Source organism: Cynocephalus volans, chromosome 13 (genome assembly GCF_027409185.1).
Source record: "Cynocephalus volans isolate mCynVol1 chromosome 13, mCynVol1.pri, whole genome shotgun sequence".
NCBI lineage: Eukaryota > Metazoa > Chordata > Mammalia > Dermoptera > Cynocephalidae > Cynocephalus > Cynocephalus volans.
The window spans coordinates 54685537-54712494 of NC_084472.1; positions in this window are offsets into that span (position 1 = coordinate 54685537).

Below are 26958 nucleotides of genomic sequence, written 5' to 3' on the forward strand. Positions count from 1 at the left end.
TTGCAATATTTTGATAAGTTTATCTCTAAGTATTTTATGTTGTTTTACACAGTACTTTTAAAATATTTTGATTTTAATTGTTCATTGCTGATACATAGAAATACAATTATTTTTTGTATGTTGACTTTGTATCATGTGACTTTGCTATTCTCACTTAATATTTCTAATAGCTTTTTTTGTAGCTTCCTTAGGATTATTTGCCTGGGTGATCATATTATTTGAAAATAAAGAGAGTTTTACTTCTCTTTTTCCAATCTTTATATCTTTATTTTTCCTTCTTTAATTGTCCTGTCTAGGACTTACAGTATAGTGTTGAATAGAAATAGCAAGAATAGATATCCTTGCTTTCTTTCCAATCTTAGGAGAAAAATATTTAGTTTCCACCATTATTTATGATATAACTGTAGTTTTTTCATAAATTCTTTTATCAGGTTGAGGAAGTTTTCTTCAATTTCTTCCTTGTTTGCTGAGAGTTTTTTTGTAAAATCATGAATGGGTATTGAATTTTGTGAAATTTTTTACAGTTATTGAGATAATATGTTTTTCTTTTTTATTTTGTAAATAGTTACTCCTTATTTAGATTTAGATTAATTTCTGTATGTCAAGTCAACTTTGCATTTGTGGAATGAACCCCAATTGGTCATGATATATTATCTTTTTTATGTATTTCTGGAATCAATTTGCTAATATTTGGTTAAGGGTATTTGTGCCTATGTGCACAGGGATATTGGTCTGTTTTTTCCTTTTCTTATAGTGTTTCTCCTGGTTTTGGTATCAGGGTAATACATACCTCATAAGGTCATAAGGTAGTTCAGAAGTGTTTCATACTCTTAAGCTTTCTGTAGGAGTTTGTGTAGAATTAATATACTTACACTTTTTATAAAATTTATTGCTCACATCAGTGAAACAGTTTTCTTTGTGGGATGTTTTAAAATTAGAAATCCATTTTTATCACATGTATAAGGCTCAAGGATATTTATTTCTTTTTTATTGAACTTTGTGTCTTTCAAAAATTATGCCCATTTCATCTAACTAGTTGAATGTTTTGATTTATCATTGTTTATAACAAAAGCAAATCTGAGAGGGAAGTTTATAGCAATAAACACCAGATCAGAAAAGAAGAAAAATCCCACATAATCTCAAGAAACTAGAAAAACAAGAAAAAAATTAGATCAGAAATAAATATAATAGAGACTAAAAACCAATAGGAAAGATCAACAAAACTAAGTTGATTTTTTAAAAAGATAAATGCAATTGACACATCTTTAATTATATTAACTAAGAAAAAAAAGAGAGAAGACAAATTTAAAACTTTTAAGACTTGTCTATGGCCCAGACTATAGTCTATCTTGATGAATGTCCTAACAGCACCTGAAAAGAATGAGTATTCTGTTGTTGGGAGGAGTGTTCTATCAATATCAATCATAGCAAGTTGATTGATAGTGTTATTCAAGTCTTCTGAATTCTAGTTGTTTTGTCTACTTTTTTAATTACTGAAAAAGAAATATTGAAGTTTCTTACTAAAATTGTAGATTTATCTATTTCTTATTTCAGCCCCATCAATTTTGCTTCATGTGTTTTAAAGCTCTTTTATACTTATCCACATATTTGTCATTGCTGATGCTCTTTAGGTAGATTCAAATTTCCATCTGGAACTATTTTGCTTTTGCCCGTAGAGCTTTATTTAGCTTTTCTTGTAGTGGTCTGCTGGAGATTATTTATCCAGGCTATTTTTTTCCCCTAAAAAGGTCTTTATTTCAACTTCATATTTTATTGTGGTTTATTATACATAACATAAAGCTTACCATTTTAAAGTGTAAAATTTAGTGGCATCCAGTGCATTTATAATGATGGGCAACTATTCATAACTTTTTCATCATAGCTAATGAAAACCCTGTACTAATTAACCCACTAAACCCTGCCACTAACCCCAATCCCTAGAAAGCACAAATTTGCTTTCTATCTCTATGGATTTGCTTACTCTGGATATTTCACATAAATGGAATGATACAATGTATAGTCTTTGTGTTTGACTTTTTTCACTCAGCATAATGTTTTCAAAGTTCATCTGTGTTGTAGCATGTATACTTCATTCCTTTTTATGGCTGAATAATATTGCATTGCATAGTAACAAATAATAATATTTAATAATAATATAATAACATTATTACATAACTATATAACCATAATGTTACATTGTATGTAAATAAAATATCACATTTTGTTTATTCACTCAAAGGTTGATGAAATTTGAATTGTTTCCACCTTTTGGCTATTACAAATTGTGCTGTGATGAACATTAGTATACAAGTTTTTTTTTAAAGAACTGTTTTAATTTCTTTTGCATATACACATAGGAGTAAATTGCATGGTCATATGGTAAGTCTATGTTTAACTTTTTTTTAGAATATGCCAACCTGTTTCTTACAAAAGTGGCTTTACATTTTACATTCCTACCAGCAATTTATGAGCATTCCAGTTTCTCTACATCCTCACCAACACTAGCTATTTTCTTTTTCTTTTTTTAAAATTGCCATTCTGGTGGTCAACTTCATTTCTGAAAGATGTTTTCAGTGAGTTAGACTTCTAGACTGACAAATTTTTCATTCAGTAAGTTAAAGGTGTTTCTTCCACTGTTTTCTGGCTTGAGTAATTTGTCATGAGAATTCTCTTGTTATTCTTTTTTCGCTTGTTGCATTTAAGATTTTCTCTTGGTCACTGCTTTTGAACAATTTTATTATAATAAATCACACTGTACCTTTTAAAAACGAATGTTTTTTCTGTTTATGGTTTATTGAGTTTCTTGGGTATGTGGAATTAGTTTTTATCCAAGTGTAAAAATCATAGCACTATTTTAAAAAATTATTGTATTCTCTTCTCCTTTGGTCATACTCCAATATCATGTGACCATTTGACATTGTCCCACAGGTCACAAAGGCTCTGTTTGTTTTTTTGGCTACTTATTTATTTTTCTTTCTGTGCCTCATTTTGGATAGCTTCTACTGCTGTGTCTTGAGGTTCCCTGATCTGTTCCTCTGTAGGGTCTAATCTGCTGCTATTCCCACCCAGTGTATTTTTCATTTCAGATACTGTATTTTTTATCTCTAGAAGCTCTACTTGGGTCTTTTGTACACCTTCCCTTTTCCTCCTCATTACATTCACGTTTCCGTATACCTTCTGGAACATACGGAGTGTATTTAGGATAGTTGTTATAATATCTTGTCTGCTTCTTTCATCATCTCTGTCACTTCTGAGTTTGTTTCTGTTTCTGATTTTTCTCTTGGTTATGGGTAATACTTTCTGGCTTCTTTGAAATTCAAATAAATTTTAATTGATGCTGGACATTGTATATTTTATGTCATTGAAGGTTAGATTTTTGTATTTCTTTAAAGTGTGTTGGGCTTCTTCTGGCAGGCAGTTAAGCTACGTGGAAAATAGTATAATCTTTTTGAGGTTTGTTTTTAAGTTATTTAAGGGTAGATATCTAGGTAATACTTATTGTAAGGCTACTTTAGTTCCAATTTTAAGGTTTGGCCCTTCTGAGGTTTCTATTGAATGCCTGTGTATTCAAGAAGGTACCACCACCCTTCACTCTGGCTGGAGGGAGTCAAATAATTCCTGGAGCTGTTTGAGATTTGGAAATTGCACATTTTACAGCTGGCTAGTAACTGTTTTTTCCTTTGCAGTTGTTGCTGTCTGACCTTGTGGTGTTTCATCTTATGTATATGCAGATTGGAATTCAGCCAAGGACTAAAGCAGATCTCTATTCCATGGTTTGAATAACATTCAATTGGTAGACCAGGCTGCAAATTAGTGTATATGGTTAGTACATTAATTTATTAAACAAGAACTTTTTTGCCACATGTGTAGTGTTATACTAGGTTTCCTTACTCTGAAAGAAATTGGTCAAATATACCATGTGCAATATCTATTTTGTTTTTAATAACCACCACCACCTTCCCTGGGGTAGTGTCTTTTGGTGTTCTCCAATGTCTGTGACAAGACTCTTGTCATGTTTAATCACAGAAAGAAAAATGCATAAAGAACAGGTAGGTCATAAAAGATGGATTGAAAAGTGCCTGGTGATAATTCTCTCATGAGGAATTCTGTGACTCTCTTCTGCCCCCGTTCCTTTGAATAATTTACCTATTTCTGTAGAGAACTAAAAGAGTGTGATTGAATTACATTACTCTTTAATTCAGCTGGTGGTGGCAGCAACATAATTTAGTAGCTGTTAAGGGCTCTCAAGTTGTGTTACTCAAAATAGAGGATCCTTATATGCTCCTTAGGAAATTCTGGGAAAATTCCCTAAACATTATTATGTTTTAGCATTAGTTTGAAACAATCTTTGGAGCATTATTTATAAGTCTTTATAACCAATTAATAGTTTTAACTTTTTAAAGTGGCAGGCCTTTTATGACTTGGAATACAGTTTGAAAGATACCTCTTTAATCATTTTTATTCATAGTAAAGGATTCAGAAAGTCTCTTGATTCAGACTACCAGGTTAGATAGACTTTGAACTCCACCACTGCCTAGTTGGGCAACTTGTATACATTATTTAGCCTCTATGTACTCAGTCTGATCTTCTTTAAAATAGATAATAATGATGCCTACATTATAAAATTGTTGTGACGACCGAATGAGATAATCCATGTAATGCATTTAGTATAATTCTGGCACATGTAAGCCATTCACATGTTAGCTATTAAGATTATTCCACAGTTATCACATCCTAATTCTTGCAACTTTACATCGAAATTATTATAAGTAGGCTTCTCCTCATGCAGAAGTCATTAGCTTTAACTGTAAATATGGTTTCAGTGTCTGCATGTTTGATTTTGTAAAGTCTGATTCCAAATCAAGAGAAGATGACTAATGTCTGGCTAAGCATGCAGGTTGCACTGAAGGCAAAGTCTTTAGTGTGCTGTTTGCCTGCACGAGACTCCTGGCATTCCCTTGGAGCATTCAATAGATTCATCTGCAGTTAAAACAAAATAAATCATCAAACGAGCTAGTTGTAGTGAATTTGTGTTGAGTCAACTTAGCTAAACTACAATGATGTTTTCCAGAATTCCCTTCCCTGCAGAGTTCCCTGCACAGTTGGCATGGCCCACAAGAGACATTTATATTCAAAATTTGGAAGGAGGAAGTGAAGAAGCAGCATATTGTTTGTATGCTCACAAGGTGGGTGCAGGGCACCAGGAGCTGTTCTGCTCATGCATGTGGCTGCTTCTCTGCTGGCTCCTCTGGTTGACATGGGCAGCAGCCAGGCCCATGAGACACCAGTTTCTGTGGTAGGAAAGTGTGTTTAGCTTTGTGATGAAGAGTGCCCGCCTCACCTGCAGGTCACCTTCCTTACTGAAGGTGGGGGTGGTGAGACACTGATGTGCGTTTCAGTCTGCCCATATATGTTCCATCTCATCCTTGCAGGTCCCAGTTTTTCCTTGCTCTTTTCTACTCACATCCGTCTTTTCTTCCTGAATGTCAGGCCCACTCCCTTCAGGCCCTGGCACCGGAAAAAAACACTGACATGACCTTTTACTCAACTCCCACGTTCCATTAGGTCAAATGCCTGTAATAAATCCCTCATTATATACATCACTCCCACTGGTTCGACTTCTCTGGTTGAAACCTGACTGACATACTAGGTGTGACAGCATTTTAGCCTCAGCCTTTTGTAATGTCTCTTTTTTTTTTTTTTGGTGGGTGGCATGTACAGGGATCCAAACCCCTGACCTTGATGTTATGACACCGCACTCCGACCAACTGAGCTAACCGGCCAGCTCCCTGTTATGAGTCTTTTTGCAAAGAGCATTGTGTGTGTGTGTGTGCGTGTTTAAATCAAATGTCAGTAGGAATTAAAAAAATGTATACGTTTGTGCACCAAACAAATATTGCTCAGGTTCATGAAATAATGCCTAGAGCAATTTTTGGTACTAGTGTGAGGGTCAGTAAATAGACCTTTTGAGTTTTTGTTTCTTCTCTTTCTTTATTGTCCTTTTTTTACTTTCTTAGGTTTTCCCCTCCCCTACCTTTGCTCCAGGTCTATATATTAATTAATCGGTTAAAATTTTCATTGAGTGTCTACTGTATTCAGTACTGTATATTTGCCAATATACAAGGAATTGTGTTGGGAACAAGGTATAGAGTGGGGAACAAAATAGAGATAGTCTAATGTTGGTCCTCTTGAAGACAGGCATGAAACAAATAAACACAGGGATATATAATTACAACTTCCGTAAGATCAGTGGAGGAAAAGATACCTGCAAACATATCTAGGGTATGTTCCTGACATCCGGTGCTGTAGACTGAGTGTTTATCCTCCCCTTGCCCCCATTCATATATTGATACCCAATCCCCAAGCTGATGGTATTAGGAGGTGGAGCTTTTGGGAAGTGATAAGGTCATGAAGGTGTAGCCTTCATAAATGGGATTAGTGTCCTTATAGAAGACTCCCTAGAGAACTCCCTTGCCCCTTCCTCCATGTGGGGACACAGCAAGAAGGTGCCATCTATGAACCAGGAAGAGGGCCCTCACCAGACAACAAACCTGCCCTGATTTTGGACTTCCCAGCCTTCCAGAACTATGAGAAATACATTTCTGTTGTTTATAAGCCACCCAGTTTATGATAGTCTGTTATAGCAGTTTGAACAGACTGAGACATCTGGTCTTTCACAACGTGTGAGAAAGGAGTGTTCATAAGAATGGCTACCAAGAAAGGTACCTGCACCTCCAAAATCTTCACCTTCCACGTGGTTGTGGTTTGCATACCCTTGAACCTCGTACTTTTCAGCACAGCTGATCTGGGAACTTCCAGTCAAGACAAACCATATGGGGCCGACCCCGTGGTGCACTCAGGAGAGTGCCGCGCTGGGAGCGCAGCGATGCTCCCGCCGCGGGTTCGGATCCTATATAGGAATGGCTGGTGCGCTCACTGGCTGAGTGCCGGTCACGAAAAAGACAAAAACAAACAAACAAAAAAAGACAAACCATATGAAGCATATATTTACTTTTCTTTGATAATTCAGAGAATGTCTTCAGAGTTTTTCATCCTTACCACCAGATGATTATGTGAGCAATCTATTTTTGTATATTTCTCATAGTGCTAATTGATATGTTAGGTAACCAGCTCTAATTGTAAACAGTAGGAGAAAAAGTAGGTCTTCAATTTTGGTCTGTTGGATGACTTTGGTCACCATCACCAGTTCTGTGACAATCTACAATGTCCACCTCCTTGTGGTAAGTGACCATAAGAGATTCATTCCCAACCTCGATGCTGTTCATTTTCCTATTTTGCTCAAGTTTTTCAAGTTGTATTTTTTGCGTTTCATAAATTTTTTCATCAGCATATTTTCTTAACAAAATAAGGCCGTTCAAAAAGAACAAAACAACTCTCTAAACACAGCAATTATTTTTGCATATGCAGATTAATTTCCAATCATTTTCACAGAAGTGCATATTTCAAATGTAAATTAAGTCATGATTTACACACTAGCTGAATAAACATATACGAACAAGTTACTCTTGCTGTTCAGTAGATGGCGCCAAAAACCAGGTTACCAATGAACCATATTTTAACTTTATTTTTTAAACTGCAGAATGAATTTCATAAGTTTGATAGCATCTTACTCATTTCTCTGAGGAATAGAAAATTGGCTTAGATTACATTTTTTGTTCAACTTTCCAAAATTTTGTTCAATGTAGTCCAAAGTTTTACATTTTAAAATCCATGCTCTGAAAAACTGCTATTTATTTTAGGGAACGTTTTTCAAGGGTTTTGACCATACTTGTGAAAATTTGATGAATAAAAAGTATGTGTAGAGGTAATCATTTTATGTGCTAAAGGAAAAGTGTGCATTTGTAGACTTTGAAATACTTTTTGAATTATAACAGCAAAAAATTGCCTGTGATCTGTGTGTTGATGAGGCTGATTTTATTAGCTTTTTAAAAAGTTTTCATCTTTTAATACTATTGCCATGAACTCTGAATTGAGTCACATTGTGTGTAATGCTACAGGTGTTGTAGGCAGATGGACTAACAAGGCAATGACCTACTTCACAGGTAATAGTTTCTTTTATGTAGCAATAACTCAGGCTTTGACAATTGCATAGAACTAATCCAGTAATTATTTCAAGTTAACATTGCAGCATGTCAATGTGGATAATGCTAGGTTATCAACACTTTCCAGTTCCTTTACACAATTTAACAGTGTTTTCAGTGCTGTGTGTAAATCTTTGGAAAGTGATATAAATTTTTAGCATCTTTAAAAATGACTTTAAAGGTCAGCATATTTCTTCGCTATACACATCAAAGATATACAAGGGGATTTCAAAAAGTTTGAGAAGAGATTTTTGTTATATTTTAATTCTAATTTTCCATGAATTTTTGATATACCCTAGCATTTACATTTTGGGGAAATTTAAAATAGCCAAATAATAAGTGATTCTGCCTTTTTGTGTGGCCAGTTGACTGACATTTGACTCTTTCACATCTCTTAAAATATTTGCTTTATGGGTAGCTGGTCTTTACTTACCTGTCAATATGGGTTGTGCCCCCCAAGTTTTATGTACTCACAGTTTGATCCCCACTATGACTGTTAAGAGGGTGGAAGATCCTATTATGGTATTTGCAAGGTGTGGCCTTGATGAGGTGATTAGATTCTGAGGACCATGCCTAGTGAATGGATTAAAATGCTGGTCATGGGCATGGTTCTGAGGGCTTTAAAAGAAGAGCACATGAAAAGTTTGCTCTCTCTGCTCTGCCATTTCTGCCATGCAAGACCCTTGGGTCACTGTTGCCACCACCAAGACCCTCACCAGATGTGTTCCCTGGAGTTTGTACTTGCCAACCTCCAAAATTGTATGCAATAAATTTTGTTTTCTTCGTAAATCACCCAGTTTCAGATATTTATGTTATAAGCAACAGAGACAGACTAATATACTTGTGTTATTGCACTGTTTATTTAGTAATCTAAAAGAAGACAGAGCCAGGTGAACCATCACCAGGGGCTTACAGTTTGCTGTTTGTTTCTTAATATGTATTCTCATTGATATCAAATAGGAATTCACTTTGATACATATCTGAATTTTCCAGAAAACTGAAGCTTTTTTCTTAGCCAAATACAATGATAGAGTTTGGATGTGTTGTTCCTGCCAAAATTCAAGTGGAAGTTTGATCCTGAATGTGGCAGTGTTGGAAACTGATTGAGTCATGGGGGTGGATCCCTCATGAATGGATTAATGCTCTCCTGAGGTGGGGGGATTAATGAGTGAGTTCTCACTCTATTAGTTCCTGTGAGTGCTGATTGTTTAAAACACCCTGGCACCTCCCCCTCCCCCTCTTGCTTCCTCTCACCATTTGATCTGCTTGTACCTGCCGGCTGTCTGCCACTTTCTGCCATCAGTAGAAGCAGCCTGAGGCCCATGCCAGATGCAGCTGTCCCAGAATCATAAGCCAAATAAACCTCTGTTCTTTATAAATTACCAAGCCTCAGGTATTTCTGTTATAGCAACACAAATGGACTAATACATACATAAATTTAAAAAAACTCTATCACTCAAAAATTCCTTAGACATCTTTCTATGTTCAAAATATACTAAAAATTTAATAATATCTTTCTTTGATGAGATGTTTTACTTTATAATGGTAGTCATCATTTTATTTTTTGCTACTTATTTCTAAATGAAATATTCCTACAGAGCAGTTGTAATTCATGGTTTCCTGCATTTTATCATCTAGATAATGTAAATACAAAAAGTATTTATCAACCAGTGTAGCATGAATGTAGGTATCAGGATGGATGCTAGCTGAAAACACCTGACTGACCATACTGGCCTCTACTAGCTGAATATTGGAACCACAATTTACTTCCTCTAGTCTGATTCTGTTTAATGAATGACTTTCTGATGATTGGTTTGGATCCCAGGAACTTTGACTGCTGGAAGGATGTGCTCTGGAGATTGAATGTGTGCTGGTCACCATAGTAAGGATGTATCCCATTGGACTGTAAATGAGTGAGTTGGCATTCAATCCATTAGTGACATGAGGATTTAGTAGCTAATCTGGAAGGCTAAGGGTCAGCTATACTATGGCCAACCCTCCATGCTAGGAGGCCCCTCCAGATAAACCATCTCACCAGGTCCTGCTCTGTCCTGTCCTGCTACATCTCTTACATGCTTAGTGAGAAGATCTCAACATTGGCCACAGAAAGAAGCCACATAGATGGGTCCTTTTGGATTAAATGAAGAAAATCTAAGAGAGAGAGTAGGCAATCTTAAGTGCACAAACATCCAAAATCATGGGTATTCCTGAAGGGGAGGAGGAAGGAAAATGCATTGAGAACTATTCAATGAAATAATAGCAGAAAACTTGCCAGGTATAGGGAGAGACATGGACCTTCAGATTCAGGGGGCTTAAAAATTCTCAAACGGATTCAGTCCAAAAAGAGACATGTTATAGTCAAACTGGCAAAACTCATAGTCAAAGAGAATCCTAAAAACAGCAAGAGAAAAATTTCAAGAGAAAAACATCAAGTCATCTATAGAGGAGTCCCCATTAGACTAACATAAGACTTCTCAACAGAAACTCTACAACACAGAATAGAATGGGACTATATATTCAAAATATTATAAGAAAAAAACTATCAGCCAAGAATTCTGTACCCAGCAAGGCTATTCTTCAGAAATGGAGATATAGTGTATTTACCAGACAAACAAAAATTATGAGAGTTCACCACCACATGACCAGTCCTACAAGAAATCCTCAATGGAGTCCTGCATCTGGAATCTAAAAATGATAACCACTACCATAAATATACAAAAAAGAACAAAAACCACTGGTAGAACAAAAATGCAAATGAAAAAGAAAAAAAACCCTATATTTTACTGCCTCCAAAACCGAACAAACACCAAAGGCAAACAATAAAAGGGAAAGAAAGAAGCAAAAAATATTGAAAATATCCAAATGAAAATAGATAAAATGCTAGGAGTAAGACAATACCTTTCAGTTACAACCCTAAATGTAAATGGATTAAATTCCTCACTCAAAAGACAGACTGGTTGATTGGATTAAAAAGCTAGACTCAACTATATGCTGTCTACAAGAGACTCACCTCACTTGTAAATACACACACAGACTAAGAGTGAGGGGATGGAAAAAGATATAGCACGTGAATGGAAATCAGAAATAAGGAGGAGTAGCTATTCTTATATCAGGTAAAATAGACTTTAAACCAAAAACTGTAAAAAGAGACAAAGAAGGCCACTGTATAATGATAAAGGGATCTATCCAGAAAGAAGACATAACAATCATAAAGGTATGTGCACCCAACATTGGAGCACCCAGATATATAAAGTAAACACTATTAGACCTAAGGAAAAAGATAGACCCACATACTGTAATAGTTGGGGACCTGAATACCACTCTTTCAATATTAGACCAATTATCTAGGCAACAAAACAACAGAGAAACACAGGATTTAACCCACACTTTAGAATGATTGGACTTGACAGATATCTACAGAACATTTCATCCAACAACCACAGAATATTCATTCTTCTCAACAGCACATGGAACATTCCCCAGGATAGACCAAATGTTGGGTCAGAAATCAAGCCTCAACAAATTTTAAAAAATTGAAATCATTCCAAGTATCTTTTCTGACCACAATGGATTAAAACTAGAAATCAATAGCAAGGGAAGCTCTAGAAACTATACAAACATGGGGGAATTAAACAACATATTTCTGAACAACATATGGGTCTAAGAAGAAATTAAACAGGAAACTGAAAAATTTCTAAAAACTACTGAAAATAAAGACATGTCATACCAAATCTGTGGGACACTGCCAAAGCAGTACTAAGAGGGAAGTTTACTGCAAGAAACACATCAAAAGAATAGAAATATTTAAAATAAACAACCAAATGCTACACCTCAAAGAACTAGAAAAACAAGAACAATTCAATCTCAAAATTAGTAGATGGAAAGAAATAATTAGTATCAGAGCAAAACTAAATGAAACAGAATCCCCCAAAATGATGCAAAAGACTAATAAAACAAAAAGTTGGTTTTTGAAGAAGTTAAACAAAATATACAAACCATTTGTTAGGCTAACTAAAAAAAGAAGAGAGATGAACCAAATAAGAAAAATTAGAAATGAAAGGCAAGACATTACAATCAATACCACAGAAATAAAGAGCATCAATAAAGACTACTATAAACAACTAAAAACCAACAAATTTGAAATCCTGGAGAAAATAGATAAATTTCTAGACGTAGAAACTACCAAGACTGAACAAAGAATTAATAGAAAACCTGAACAGACCAATAACAAGCAACAAGATTGAAGCAGTAATCAGCAGTATGCCAACAAAGAAAAGACCAGGATTGGGAGGCTTTACTGATGAATTCTACCAAACCTTTAGAGAGGAATTAATATCAATTCTCCTCAAGCTATTTTCAAAAATTGAAACAGAGGCCATTCTCCCAAACTTGTTCTATGAGGCTAGCATCACCATGATACCAAAAGCAGATGAAGATATAACAGATAAAATTGTAGGCCAATATCTTTGATGAACATAGACGCAAAAATCCTCAGTAAAATATTAGCAAATAGAATACAGCAATATGTCAGAAAATTTCTACATCATGATCAAGTGGGATTCATCCCAGGGATGCAAGTTTGGTTCAACATATGCAAGTCAATAAATGTGATACACCACATCAACAAAATCAAGGACAAAAATCATATCTATCTCAAAAGATGCAGCGAAACCATTTGACAAAATTTAACATCACTTCATGATAATGACTCTCAGCAAATTAGGGATGGAAGAAAAGTATCTTAATACAATAAAAGCTATATATGACAAACCCACCACCAGTATCATCCTAAATGGGAAAAAGCTAAAAACTTTTCCCTTAAGAACAGGAACAAGAGAAGAATGCCCACTCTCAACATTCCTATTTAACATATTATTGGAAGTACTAGCCAGAGCAATTGGGCAAGAGAAAGAAATAAAGGGCGCCAGATTGGAAAAGATGAAGTCAAATTGTCCCTGTTTGCAGACGATGTGATCCTGTATATAAAGAAGCCTAAAGACTTTACAAAAAAACACTTAGAGTTGGTAAACAATTTCAGTAAAGTTGCAGGATATGAAAAAATCTAAAAATCAGTAGAGTTTTTATTCTTCAACAATGAATTAACAGAAAAAGAAATCAAGAAAGCAAGCCCATTGACAATCATCACCAAAAAACAAAACAAAACAAAACAAAACAAAACAAAACAAAAACAAACCCCCCCAAAAAACCTAGGAATAAATTTAACCAAGGAAGTAAAAGATATCTATAGTGAGAAGTACAAATCACTGTTGAAAGAAATTAAAGAGGACACAAAAAGATGGAAAGACATTCCATGCTTTTGGATTGGAAGAATTAACATTGTGAAAATGTCCATACTACCCAAAGTGATTTACAGATTCAATGCAATCCCCATTAAAATAACAATGACATTCTTAACTGAAATAGAAAAAAAAAAAATCCTAACATTCGTATGGAACAACAAGAGACCCTGAATAGCCAAAGCAATCCTGAGTGGAAAAAAAGAAAAATCTGGAGGCATAATACTATTTGACTTCAAATTATACTATAAAGCTCTAATAAACAAAACAGCATGGTACTGGCATAAAAACAGACAGACCAATGAAACAGAATAGAGAACCCAAAAATCAACCCACAAGCTTATAGCCAACTGATCTTCAACAAAGGCACCAAGAAGAGTATACATTGGGGAAAAGACTGCCTCTTCAGTCTGGTGCTGGGAAAACTTAACATTCATATGTAGAAGAATGAAATTAGATCTGTACCTTTCACCATATACCAAAATCAACTCAATATGGATTAAATAGTTAAATATAAGACCTAAAATTATAAAACTCCTAAAAGTAACCATAAAGGAAACACTTCAGGAAGTAAGACTATGCAAAGGCTTTATGAATATGACCACAAAAGCACAGACAACAAAATGAAGAATAAACAAATGGTATTATGTCAAACTAAAAAGTTTCTGAACAACAAAGGAAACAATTAACAGAGCAAAAAACACCTATGGAGTGTGAGAAAATATTTGCAAGCTATACATTGAAAAAGATCAATATCCAGAATGTATAAGGAGCTCAAACAACTTATCAGTAAAAAAACAAAATAACACTATTAAAACATGAGTGAAGGAGCTGAATAGGCATTTCTCAAAGGAAGATATACAAATGGCCAACAGACACATGGAAAATGCTCAATGTCACTCAATGATAGAGTTTGTATATGTTGTGCCCCCAAAGTTCATGTCAAAATCTGATCCCAGTGTAGCAGTGTTAGGAGCTGTTTAGGCCATGGGGGGTGGATCTCTCATGAATAGATTAATGCCCTGGGTGTGGTGGGTTGTTAGTGAGTTTTTGCTCTATTAGTTCCTGTGAGAACTGGTTGTTTAAAGGACTCTGGCACCTCCCCTGTCTCTCTCTCTTACTTCCTCTCTCACCATTTGATCTAGCACTCTTTGGCTAGCTGCCTGCCACTTTATATCTTGAGTAGAATCAGACTGCAGCCCATTCTGCTTGCAGCTGTCCCAGAATCATGAGCCAAATAAACCTCTTTTTCTTTACAAATTACCCCCTTGAGGTATTCTGTTATAAGCAACAGAAACGGACTAATACATTCAGTGTTAGGGAAATGCAGATCAAAACCACATTTTGAGATATCATCTCACCCCAGTTAGACTGGCTATTATCAAAAAGATGGAGAACAACAAATGCTGGTGAGGATGTGGAGAAAGGGGAACTCTCCTACACTGTTGGTGGGACTGTAAATCGGTGCAACCATTATGGAAAATGGTATGGAGATTCCTCAAACAACTACAGATTGAACTGCCATACAATTCCAGCAATTCTACTGCTGGGCATATACTCAAAGAAATGGAAATTCATGTCAAAGGGATACCTGCCTCCTCAAGTTCATCGTCGCTCTATTTACAATAGCCAAGAGTTGGAATCAATCTAAATGTCCACTGTTGAATGACTGGATAGGAAAATGTGGTATATATACACAATGTAATACTACTCTACCATAAAAAAGAATGAAATACTGCCATTTGCAGCAAAATGGGCAAGTTAGAGAACATTATGTTAAGTGAAATAAGCCAGGCACAGAAAGAGAAATACCTCATGTCCTCACTTGTAAGTGGTAACTGAGGTTACCAGAGGTGGGAAAAGGGGAAGGGGAGGGAAGTTAAGGGAGGAATTAGTAAAGGGTCACAAAAAACGATAACATTGTATAATGTTGAAGATACTAATTATCCTGATTTGAGTATTGCACACAGGTAATGATATTCGGCTCTGTACCCCACAAATATATACAATCAACTATATTACAATAAAAATTAAAAAAATGATATGAATACAAAAAACTCTAAAAGAAAACAAAATAAAAAAACAACAGATTAAACTGATGCCAATAGACAGGAAGAAATTTGAGTAAATAATAATGTGTTACTCTTCTTCAAGTTGGAGAAAATCAGGATACCTTAATGTCTCATGCTTCTTTGACCAAATTAATTTGTATGATCAGGAATATGAAAATGCCATTTTGTATTCAGATTTAGAGTAATGAACCCACTTAAAACTTCTGTCCCCAGTGGAGATAGAAAAAAAGTTACCTCTATTTTAATATCAAGTCAAAAGATAAAAGAGGAGAAACAAGAAAGAAAATTGGGAATTGTTTATGGATTGCAAAGAATAAACATTTTTGACAGGGATCCTGAATGAATCAAAGTGGAAGAAAGGAATTTTGATGAGTGACCATAAATGAGCCAATTGACCTGTGACTAAGTTGTATTTGTTTTACAATAAAAAATTCATTCTGCATAAGCCTGTTTCCATGTCTTTAATATTTCTATGTTATATTTCAATATTGCTTGATGTCCTGCAGAAAAATTCCTGCCTGTGAGAGATCCTGTCGTTAGTTCCTTTTTCACCCATTCCAACCCCCTTTCCTTGTTTTCCTCTTATTATAGAGTCTAGAAAGCTAAAATCCCACTTTGGACCCTCCTGCAACTACGGTGACCCTGTGTTACAGTCTGGCTCTTGAAGGATAAGTAAAAATCTTCTGTGGACTTCTGGAAAGTCTTTGCTTTTGGATACAGTTCCTTCGCCCACTTCCCTTTTCTGATTTGGTTCTTCGTCTCCTGCTGGGAAATGGTCTGAACTGCTAGAGCTTCACGAGCCACTTCCTACCATTAGGAAGAGTCCAGATGGCTGTAGAGCCTCAGGCCCAATATCTTTGAGCTGCAGAAACAAGGCTAGCAACTATCTACTCATGACCATAGTGCACGAGAAAAAAAATCATGACATGTTTAAACTATTATTAGCTGTGTTTTCTGTTATTTGGAGTCTACTTGATACACTGTCTGTCTCAATAGAACTAGGCTAAAAGAAATTTTTCATAAATGAGTCAGAGTGGCAATAGCAATGAGAAAAAGAGAAGGAAAGATTCAAAAAGAGGGGACAGATGAAACTTCGGGGTGGCAGTTTAGGAAATTAGGGAACGAATTGTCAACAGGCTCCTCTCTGAGATGATGCTTCATCTGCTCCTATCTGCCAGCTCAATAGACAATAATTTTCATACAAATTTGATTTCCTATAGAGACTCAGAGATTGCAACCAAAAGTTGGTGTTACAATATGTTTGGATGTCTTGTACAGTTTCTCAATGGGGTTGCTCTTGACATTTTGGACATGGCATTTCTTTATTCAGAGAAACTATCATACATATTGTGGGATATTTATCATACCAAGCCTCTGCTCATTAATGCCTATAGTGCCCACCTGTTATTTTGACAAACAAAAGTGTATTCTCACATTTCAAATGTCACCTGGGAGGGTAGTCATATGGCTAGTTGAGAACTCTCAGAACATTGAATACAGTGCCCTGCACATGGATGGTATTTGGTGAAATGGCTCATATTCAGTGGCATGCTGCTAAGCTACCTCTAAAAAAAAAAAAAAAAAAAAAAAGGCCCTGATTTACAGCCTTTGCCAATTTCTGTGTTTTAAATATTCCAAAGATATCAATTTCATGTTATCCATGGTTTAACCACTGGCTCGTAAGATTATTAAAAATTTAACAACTGGCTCTTTAGGTTGGTAGGGCTAGTTCCAGTACAACTCCATTCTTATGGAAGTTCATAGTTGGAAGGAACTTTGGGGTCATCTAGTACTCCTTGTTTTGTGAAAGAAGTAATATTGAAGAAGTGTGTATTTTATAGAAACAAGTGTGTATTTTGCTACTACCAGCCAGTCTTTGACTAAACAATGCCACCATAAATTTTTCAGAGAGCCTAAAGTGTTTATTGGCTTCACCACTAAATTATGATGGTTAAGAAAAGTGTTATGCCTCTGGCTTTATTTTATTTTATTTTCTCAGGATTGCTTTGGCTATTCTGGGTCTTTTGTTATTCCATATGAAAGGTAAGATTGTTTTTTCCATTTCTGTGAAGAACGTCATTGGTATTTTGATGGGGATTGCAATGAATCTGTAGATTGCTTTGGGTAGTATAGACATTTTCACAATGTTAATTCTTCCAAAGACTTCAAATTATACTACAAAGCTATTGTAACCAAAGCAGCATGGTACTGGTAGAAAAATAGACATTCAGACCAGTGGAGTAGAATTCAGAACCCAGAAATCACCCCTCCAGCTTGTAGCCATCTGATATTGGACAAAGGCAACAAAAATCTACATTGGGGAAAAGACTGCCTCTTCAACAAGTGGTGCTGGGAAAACTGGATATCCGTGTGCAGAAGAATGAAACTAGATATGCATCTCTCATCATACACTAAAATAAACTCAAAAATGGATTACAGACTTAAGTATAAGACCTGAAACTGTAAAATTACTAAGAGAAAATATAGGTAAAACACTTCAGCAACTAGGTCTGGGCACAAACTTTATGAACATGAGCCTGAAAGCACAAGCAGTAAAAGAAAAAATAAACAAATGGGACTATATCAAACTAAAAAGCTTCTGCACAGCAAAGGAAACAATCAACAGAATGAAAACTACAACTTACAGAGTGGGAGAAAATTTTTGGTAACTATGCATCTGACAAGGGATTAATATCCAGAATATATAAGGAACTCAAGCAATTGTACAGTAAAAAACCACATAACCCAATTAAGAAATAGGCAAAGGAGCTGAATAGACATTTTTCAAAGAAAGACATATAAATGGACAACAGGTACATGAAAAAATGTTCAACATCACTAGTCATCAGAGAAATGCAAATTAAAACTACATTGAGATACAAACTCACCCCAGTTAGACTGGCTGTAATCCAAAAGATGGTGAATGGGCTGGCTCTGTGGCTCACTTGGGAGAGTACGGTGCTGGTAGTGCTGAGGCCGCGGGTTCGGATCCTATATAGGGATGCCTGGTGCGCTCACTGGCTGAGCATGGTGCAGACGACACTGTGCCGAGGGTTGCAGTCCCCTTACTGGTCAAAAAAAAAAAAAAGATGGTGAACAACAAATGCTGGTGAGGGTGTGGAGAGAAGGGAACACTTCTACACTGTTGGTGGGACTGTAAATTAGTACAACCACTATGGAAAACAGTATGGAGTTTTCTCATACAACTATAGATAGATCTTCTGTATGATCCAGCAATCCTACTTCTGGGTATATACCCAGAGGAATGGAAATCATGATGTGGAAGGGATACCTGCATTCCCATGTTCATCACAGCTCTGTTTACAATAGCTAAGATACGGAACCAACCTAAATGTCCATTGATGGATGATCGGATAAAGAAACCGTGGTATATATACACCATGGAATACTACTCTGCCATAAAAAGAATGAAATTCTCCCATTTGCAACAACATGGATGAGCCTGGAGAAACTTATGTTGAGTGAAATAAGCAAAGCACAGAGGGGTAAATACTGCATGTACTCACTCATATGTGGGAGCTAAAAGAGAAAGAAGAAAGGAAAGAAAGACCACAGTGGTGTGTTGGACTTGCAGAAGGAGAGAACATTCCTTGGGCTACAAAGTGGAGTGAAGGGGAAAGGGGGAGGAGGTGGGAGGTTGGGTTTAATTGGATTGGGGACACGGGGTTCAAATGGAATTTGTGGCAATGGAAATGCTGCCAGTATGAATCTGGCACTCACATGATGTGCCTGAGGGGTGACAATCAGGTTTCTATCTCATAAATATTCATAACCAATTTTAAAAAAAAAAGAAAAAGAAAAGTGACTTAGGTCACAGACCAGGCTACGATTTCATTTCAGGCACTTTGCTTTTCGGTTTGTCTGATGCGAAGGTATCCATAATATATGCAGTTTATTTAGGCTAAACACACAAGCTGTTGTTTATTTGATATTTGCCCTGACCCTAGGGCTTAGAGGGGAGAGAAGGAATGTCCCATTCAGAGCACTTGTGCTACTGCACCTCCTTGTCTGCAGCACTAACCCAGGCCTCTGCCTGGAAATGGGAGGAGAGGCTCCCCTTTGGCAGTCTCCATTTCCCCTAAGATGCCAGATCATCTTCTTTTGGTCAGGAGAGAGGCAGTACTTCATCTAGGGGATCCAAATGGTTGCAGCAGTGACAGTCTTTTGGAGCTTGCGCCTCCTACATGAAGGTCCCCCAAGAGGAAGTGAATGCCTTCCCTTTTTTCCTGAAACGAGTTGCTGCTACATTTATCATTAGTTTCAATTATATGTGCCTGTTTCACCCTCTCAGCCCTCCTGGTCTTTCACATGCATCAAGCCAACATTTCATGGTTGTATCCAAAATTTTCAATCTTAGACCTAGGAGCATACATTGATTTAGATGATAGCCTAGGCACAATCTATAGGAGCCTTCGCTGCTTGATATAGCCCCGTAGAACTTTCTTAGGATTATATATAGCTGTAGAGTCAGGACGAGAAATAAGGCCTCCTGGTTTTCAGACATTAATTAACTTGACCAGGCTCACATGACTAGGAAATAGCAGATGCCGTGCTCAAACCTGGGTGTGCTTACACTACTCTTTAGAGAAAGGGAAGTAGCTGCTGCCAGCTTTGTCTTAAGAAGAAATTCTAGGTCATATTCCATCATGCAGGATACAGAAACCATTATCCTAAAGCCAGCATCCCATTAGATTGTGTCTGATAAGTCAGACTTTTGGAACTATGCCTAATCTTGCTATTGAATGTTAGCCTTTTATAGGAAATTACCCTGATAGCTGCATGGCAGCATGGTAGATTTCCTCACTTCACTTTTGCTCACCTGGAACAGAGATAGATGACTTATTTCCAAGTGGCCCTGCAGGACTGTCGATAACTTTGGAATCAGGTATACTTGGGTTCAAATCCAACTCCATCACTTACTGGTTGGGTACCTTGTGAAAGTTTTGTTTTATTTTATTTAAACTTCTTGAGTCCTCTCACTCTTACTAGGCTATTCTAGTTTCCTGTGTCATTGTACTTAATACCTTGCATTTTTATTACCTATTATGTCTTTTCCACTAAAGTATAAGTGCATTAACAGTATTTTCAGTTGTTAATGTTAGTATTTCTAGAAATTATCCCGATGCCTATTATATAATAGGGTCTTAATGAGTTTTTGATAAATTGTTGAGCTAGTGACATAGTACATCTGTGGTTTGACTATATTGGGGGAAGATTGTCCTATGACTCGGAGTGGGAATATTTTCTTTCTGTAAGTCAAAATTTCATGAACTTCTTAAAGTGTCACTATTCAAAATCTTTTTTTTGCAAGTAGAGATAATGGGGCTGCTTTCAGACAAATTAATCCTTGCTTTTTATGTCTTTTAGTTATTTCTGAGAACACCAAGAAAACATGGCAGACTGGATTTGGCCACCAGGTGGAACACTTAGCCCAACGTCAACACCTTTCCAAACCATTTGTGGATATAAATCTTTGGTGTAAGTGGAAGAGTTTTTAACATTCTAGACAATCATTTCTCATGTATAATAAGACAGCACTTAGGATTTATATTGCCTATTGGATATATTCTGAATCTTCAGATCTCACCTAAGCTGCCTCCCATTCAGTAAACAAATACAGAGGTGGAGAATTATTTTTCTTATTGTCTTTGGTGATGATAAGAGAAAGACCCAGAGGACACCCTTTAAAAAATATGGAAAAGTGAGGCCTAATTAAAAAAAGTAGTTGTCACTTTAATATAATTCAAATCAACCAATGATTTAAACAAACCTGAAACTAAAATTCTTATGATGAAGTGATATCTAAATTTTTTAATATTGCAATCATGTATCGTTCTCTATTATAAAATGTTCATTTCCAGAATTACCATTTTGTAATTTAATATGGTACTTTTGTGAATTTGTGAGAATTTTATTTTTGAGAATAGTTTATATGAAATGCAAACTGAAAACAAAAGGAAAGGAAAGGAAAAAACAAAACCAAGAGATAAAAGAAAGAACAAATAATAGCAAACTTAAAACCATGCTGAAAGTGGTGAAGTCCAAGACTTCAAAGAATATTTGAAATATGTTGCAACTGTATATGGCTTTGGCTGGGTTGAGGATGAAAGGAACATTTTCTCCTTGGGTTAGTTAGTTTTACTTTGGGCAATGTTTTTTAGGATTCTCTTGTATTTTATGTAAGAACACGCTCAAAGTTTGTATGATGAATGTCTATACTTGCTAATATAGGCTAATTACAAAGGAGCCTCTGTTTACTTTTTATTGAATAAGGGAAATGTCCTCAGAGACATGTGGATCTCTTCCTAGGCCATCATTTTATTTATTTATTTATTTATTTATTTATTTATTTTGTATGAATTAGTATTTTTTAATTCAGAACCTATATCTTTGCTTTAAGGCTGGTATAAACAAAAACAAAATACAAACAACTTGTTATTAACATAGTAGTTGTAGTTATTTACTGCAAGAATACAGTAAAAAGGAGTCATACTAAATGTTAATGTTCTTGCAATTATCCCAGTCACCTTAAGGTAGTAAATTCTGGTAAGAAATGATAAATTCATTTCTTATTAAAAATATTTAAAGAATTTCCAAGATTGGCCAGTTATACCACAAAAAGAACCCTTACCTTTCTTCTATTTTCCTAAAGGATCTGCTAGGCCATAGTTTTAAATCCTTAGGATGAGTTGTTTTGGAAGTGTCTTCTTTATTTAGCACATTGAGGACCGATGAGCTCCCATTCTTACGGAGCTTAGTTGTGCAGTTATAAGACACTGAAGTTTAAAGCAAACAAAGAAAGAGAATTATAACAACAACAGAAAAGAGACCAAGTTTGGATTTAGCATTCTTTGGTTTCCCAGCTTCTCCATTTAGTAACCATGATCTCATGCAAGTAACTTTACCTCTGAGCTTCAGTTTTTTTGTCTGTAAAACGGAGATTTCAGCCATACCAAATGGAGGTAATGAAGGTTAATAGGTAACATGTACATCACTTATTCAATAAGAGTCAATACTACAATTAATAGCCAGAATATGGGATACAGACAATATTACAGAATTGCGCAGGGGTAATTACTTAGGCTCCAGTGGTTTGAGAGGATTTTCAATTATTAGTAGAATTTTGAAAGGTGTGGAGTAATGAAGGAGCTTCTCCAATTATGGGGAACCGTGTAGGCAAAATATTGGACCATCGTTTAATGACATAAAATGTAACCTTGATCAAAGTAAGTTGTTTAGGGAGTTGAACAAGTTGAGCCTAGACAATGTGAAGAGAATTTGAGTGCCAGGATGGCTGTACATTTGGGGAGAATGACAGAATCAAAATGATCTTCTAGGCTGTGTTATGTAGGATTCATGCTTAGCCCCACACATCTGTTTTCTGTTGTATAGTTTTGTCTTTTTCAAAATGTCATATTAGTGAAATCATCCAGTATTAGCTTCTTCTTCTTCTTTTTTTAATAATAATATTGAGAAGACTGTATTTTATTTTATTTTATTTTTTGTCATTTTTGTGACCGGCTGCACTGCGCTGAGCGCACTGGCCATCCTTATATAGGATCCGAACCCGCGGCAGGAGCACTGCTGCGCTCCCAGCGCCTCACTCTCCCGAGTGCGCCACGGGGTCGGCCCCCAGTATTAGCTTCTTGTATCTGGCTTCTTTCACTTGTCATAATGCATTTGAGATTCATTCATATTGTTGTGTGATCACTAGTTTCTTTCTTTTAATTGCTGAGTAATATTTTACTGTATGAATGTATTGTGTGTTTAGCTATTTATCAGTTGAAAACCTTTGGATTATTTCCAGGTTTTGGCACTGATTAATAAATATTCGTGTAAAGGTTTTTACATGAATATTAGGTCTTCTTTTCTCTTGGGTACATACCTGGGAATGGGATTTTTGGGTCATGTGGTATGTTTAATATTATAAGAAATGGCCAAATTGTTCTCCAAAGTGGCTGTAACATTTTGCATTCTCATCAGCAATGTATGATAACTCATTCATGTGTCATTTTATTTGTTTGTTTTTTAAAATAAATTTTATTTAGAACAGTTTTAGATTTATAGAAAAATTGTGAAGATAGTGATGAGAGTTTGTGTATGTCCCATACTGAGTTTCCCCTACTGTGAACATCTTACTTTAATATGATACAATTGTACCATTAATGAACCAGTATTAGTACATTATTATTAACCAAAGTGAATTTCTTATTCAGATTTCCTTAGTATTTACCCATGTTCTTTTATTGTCTCAGAATGCCATCCAAGTTACCACATTACATTTAGTTGTTATGTCTCCTTAGGCTGCTTTTGGCTGTGACAGTTTGTCAGACTTTCCTTGTTTTTGATGATTCCTTGATTGCTTTGAGGAATAGTGGTCAAGGATTTTGTAGAATGTCCCTCCATTGGGATTGTCCGATATTTTTCTCATCACTAGACTGGGATTATGAGGATGAAGACTACAGAGCTAAAGGGCTACTTTTGTATCCTAACAAAGGTAACTACTGTCAACATGATTTATCACTGTTCACGTTAACCTTGAACATCTTGCTGAGGTAGTATGTGTCAGGTTCCTCCATTCTAATGTTAGTTTTTTTTCTTCCCTTAGCTCCATATGTAGTTTTTTAAAAAAATTATTTTTAGTTGACAAATAATAATTGTATATTTATGGAGTATGATGTGATATTTTAATATATATACATATATATACACACAATGTGAAATGATTAAATCAAGCTAATTAACATATCCATCACCCCACTTATACTTATTTGTGGTGAGACATTTGAAATTTGCTCTCTTAGCAATTTTGAAATACACAATACATTACTATTAACTATTGTTGTCATGCTGTGCAATAGATCTCAAAAACTTATTCCTCCTGTCTAAATGAAACTTTGTACCCTTTGACCAATATCTCCTCATTCCCTCCCCTTCAACTCCCAGACTCTGGTAACTACTGTGGTACTCTCAACTTCTATTAGTTTGACTTTTTTAGATGCGAGATCATTCAGTATTTATCTGTCAGTGTCTGGCTTATTTCACTTAGCATTACATCTTCCAGGTCCACTCATGTTGTTGCAAATGACAGAAATTCTTTCTTTTTTAAGGCTGGCTAGTATTTTATTTTGTATATAGACATATACCATATTTTCTTTATCCATTCATCCATTGATGAACACTTAGGTTGTATCTTAGGTGTTAGCTACTGTGGATAGTGCTGCAATGAACATGAGAGTGTAGATACCTCTTTGACATACTAACTTCATTTTCTTTGGATATACACCCAGGAATGAGATTGCTGGGTCACACGGAAGTTCTGTTTTTAGTTTTTTGATCTCCATATGGTTTTTTATATCGCTGTAGTAACTTACATTCCTATCAACAGTGTACAAGGGCTCCTTTTTCTCCACATCCTCACCAACATTTATCTTTCATCTTTTTGATACTAGCCATTCTAACAGGAATGAGGCAGTATCTCATAGTGGTTTCGACTTGCATTTCCCTCATGGTTAGTGATGAACATTTTTTTTCATGAACCTGTTGGCCATTGTGTATCTTCTTTTGAGAAATGTCTATTCAGGTCTTTTCCCTTTTTCCAAAATTAAAATTTTTAGAGAATGTATTTCATCATATCTTTTTGTTGCCTATAAAACTTAGAACGAGTTTATTAGCACAGCATTTATTAAAACATGATGATCATGATTCTTCTATTTGAAACCTTGCATGGCTTTCAATTGCTTTCATTATGAGTCCAAAATCTTTAAAACTGCCTGTACCATTAGTGTTCAAACATTTTTTGTCACATGCTTGCTAAATTTTTTTAAGTTGACAGTACTTCTTTGCACATTTTAAGTTGTTTTCTAATATTTTAAATGTTTATGTTTACTTAATAAAAAATTATACAATTACACATTATAACTGTAAATGTATTATTAAGTGTATAAAATAAATCTATGATGTTCTTTTACAAATTGTAACAGATGGAATCCAAATGCTGACTAGTACGATATCCACAAATGCTACAATATCCTTTAAAAATTACCTGAACAATCTCTTCTAAAATAGTAAAAATTTTACATACTTACATTTTATTTTTTATCTCATATTTCTATTCTGTGTTTCCTACAGATTGTTATTTTAATATAAATTATTTTAATGTTGCAAGTCTTACTTTATCACTGTTATCAGTTAGTATACCTGAAAAAATATGGATATAGATAAACGTTAGAGTTTTACTGAATCATTTCCTATGATCAGTTTACTGGAAATGTGTCTGAAAGTGAAATGGATGAAGTTTTTGATTTTCAATCAGTTCATGAATTTGTGGATTAATATTTCATTCTGTTAGCTTTAAGAAAGAGCTATATTCTTATTTATTATAAAGTTTTAGATTTAAAAAATTGATTTAAAATATTTTTGGATTTAAAATATCTGTTGGCAATTGTATTTCTCTTAAAACTATTTTATATAAATAAATTTAGTGATGCCACTCACTTTTCTGCACTCCTCCTGAGTTATATTCTGATTATCAAACAGCCATTGTTAGAAAAATTATCCCAAGTTGAACATAAGGCCAGAAGGTGGGTGGCATTCCTTTTCAGTGTCATACGGGGGCAAAATCTTCCAAAAACATACCTAGGGAATATACTTAGCTTCTCTTTTTACTGTTGATTGAAGACCCAGATTTAAATTATTTGGTTGTTATGAAGAATTTTTCACTAGCAAAGCATATAATTTCTACCCAGTGGTATGGATAACTGAAAGTTAATACACCTACAGGACATTTGTCAGTTTTATATCTTATGTGGAATTATAATGCTACATTTCTTCATATTTTTTAAAATTTAAAACAATTAATTTAAGTTTTAATTGACACATATTGATCGTACATATTTATGGAGCACAGTTATATTTTGATATATGAATACAATGTGTGGTGATCAAATCAGGATAATTAGCATATTCATCATCTTATTTTGTGATGAGAACATTTAAGCTCCTCTTTTCCAGACATTTGAGAACATACAATAAATTATTGTTAATTATAGATGCCTAGCTCTACTGTACCCCACTAGAACTTATTTTTTCTATCTAGCTGCGATTTTGTACCCATCAACCAACCATCCTCTTCCCTCCCTACTCCCTCCTCTTCCCAGCCTCTAGTAACCACAGTTTTACTTTCTACTTCTAAAAGTTCAACTTATTATTATTTGTAGCTCCCATATGAGTGAGAACAGGTGATATTTATCTTTCTGTGCCTGACATTTCACTTAGTGTAGAATCTTCCAGGCTCATCCAAGTTGCTGCAATTGACAGGATTTCACTCTTTTCCATGGCTGAGTTGTGTATATATACCACAATTTCTTTATCCATTCATCTGTTGATGGACATCTAGGTTGATTTTATAGCTTGGCTATTGTGAATAGTGCTGCAGTAAACATGAGGGTGCAGATATCTCTTTTC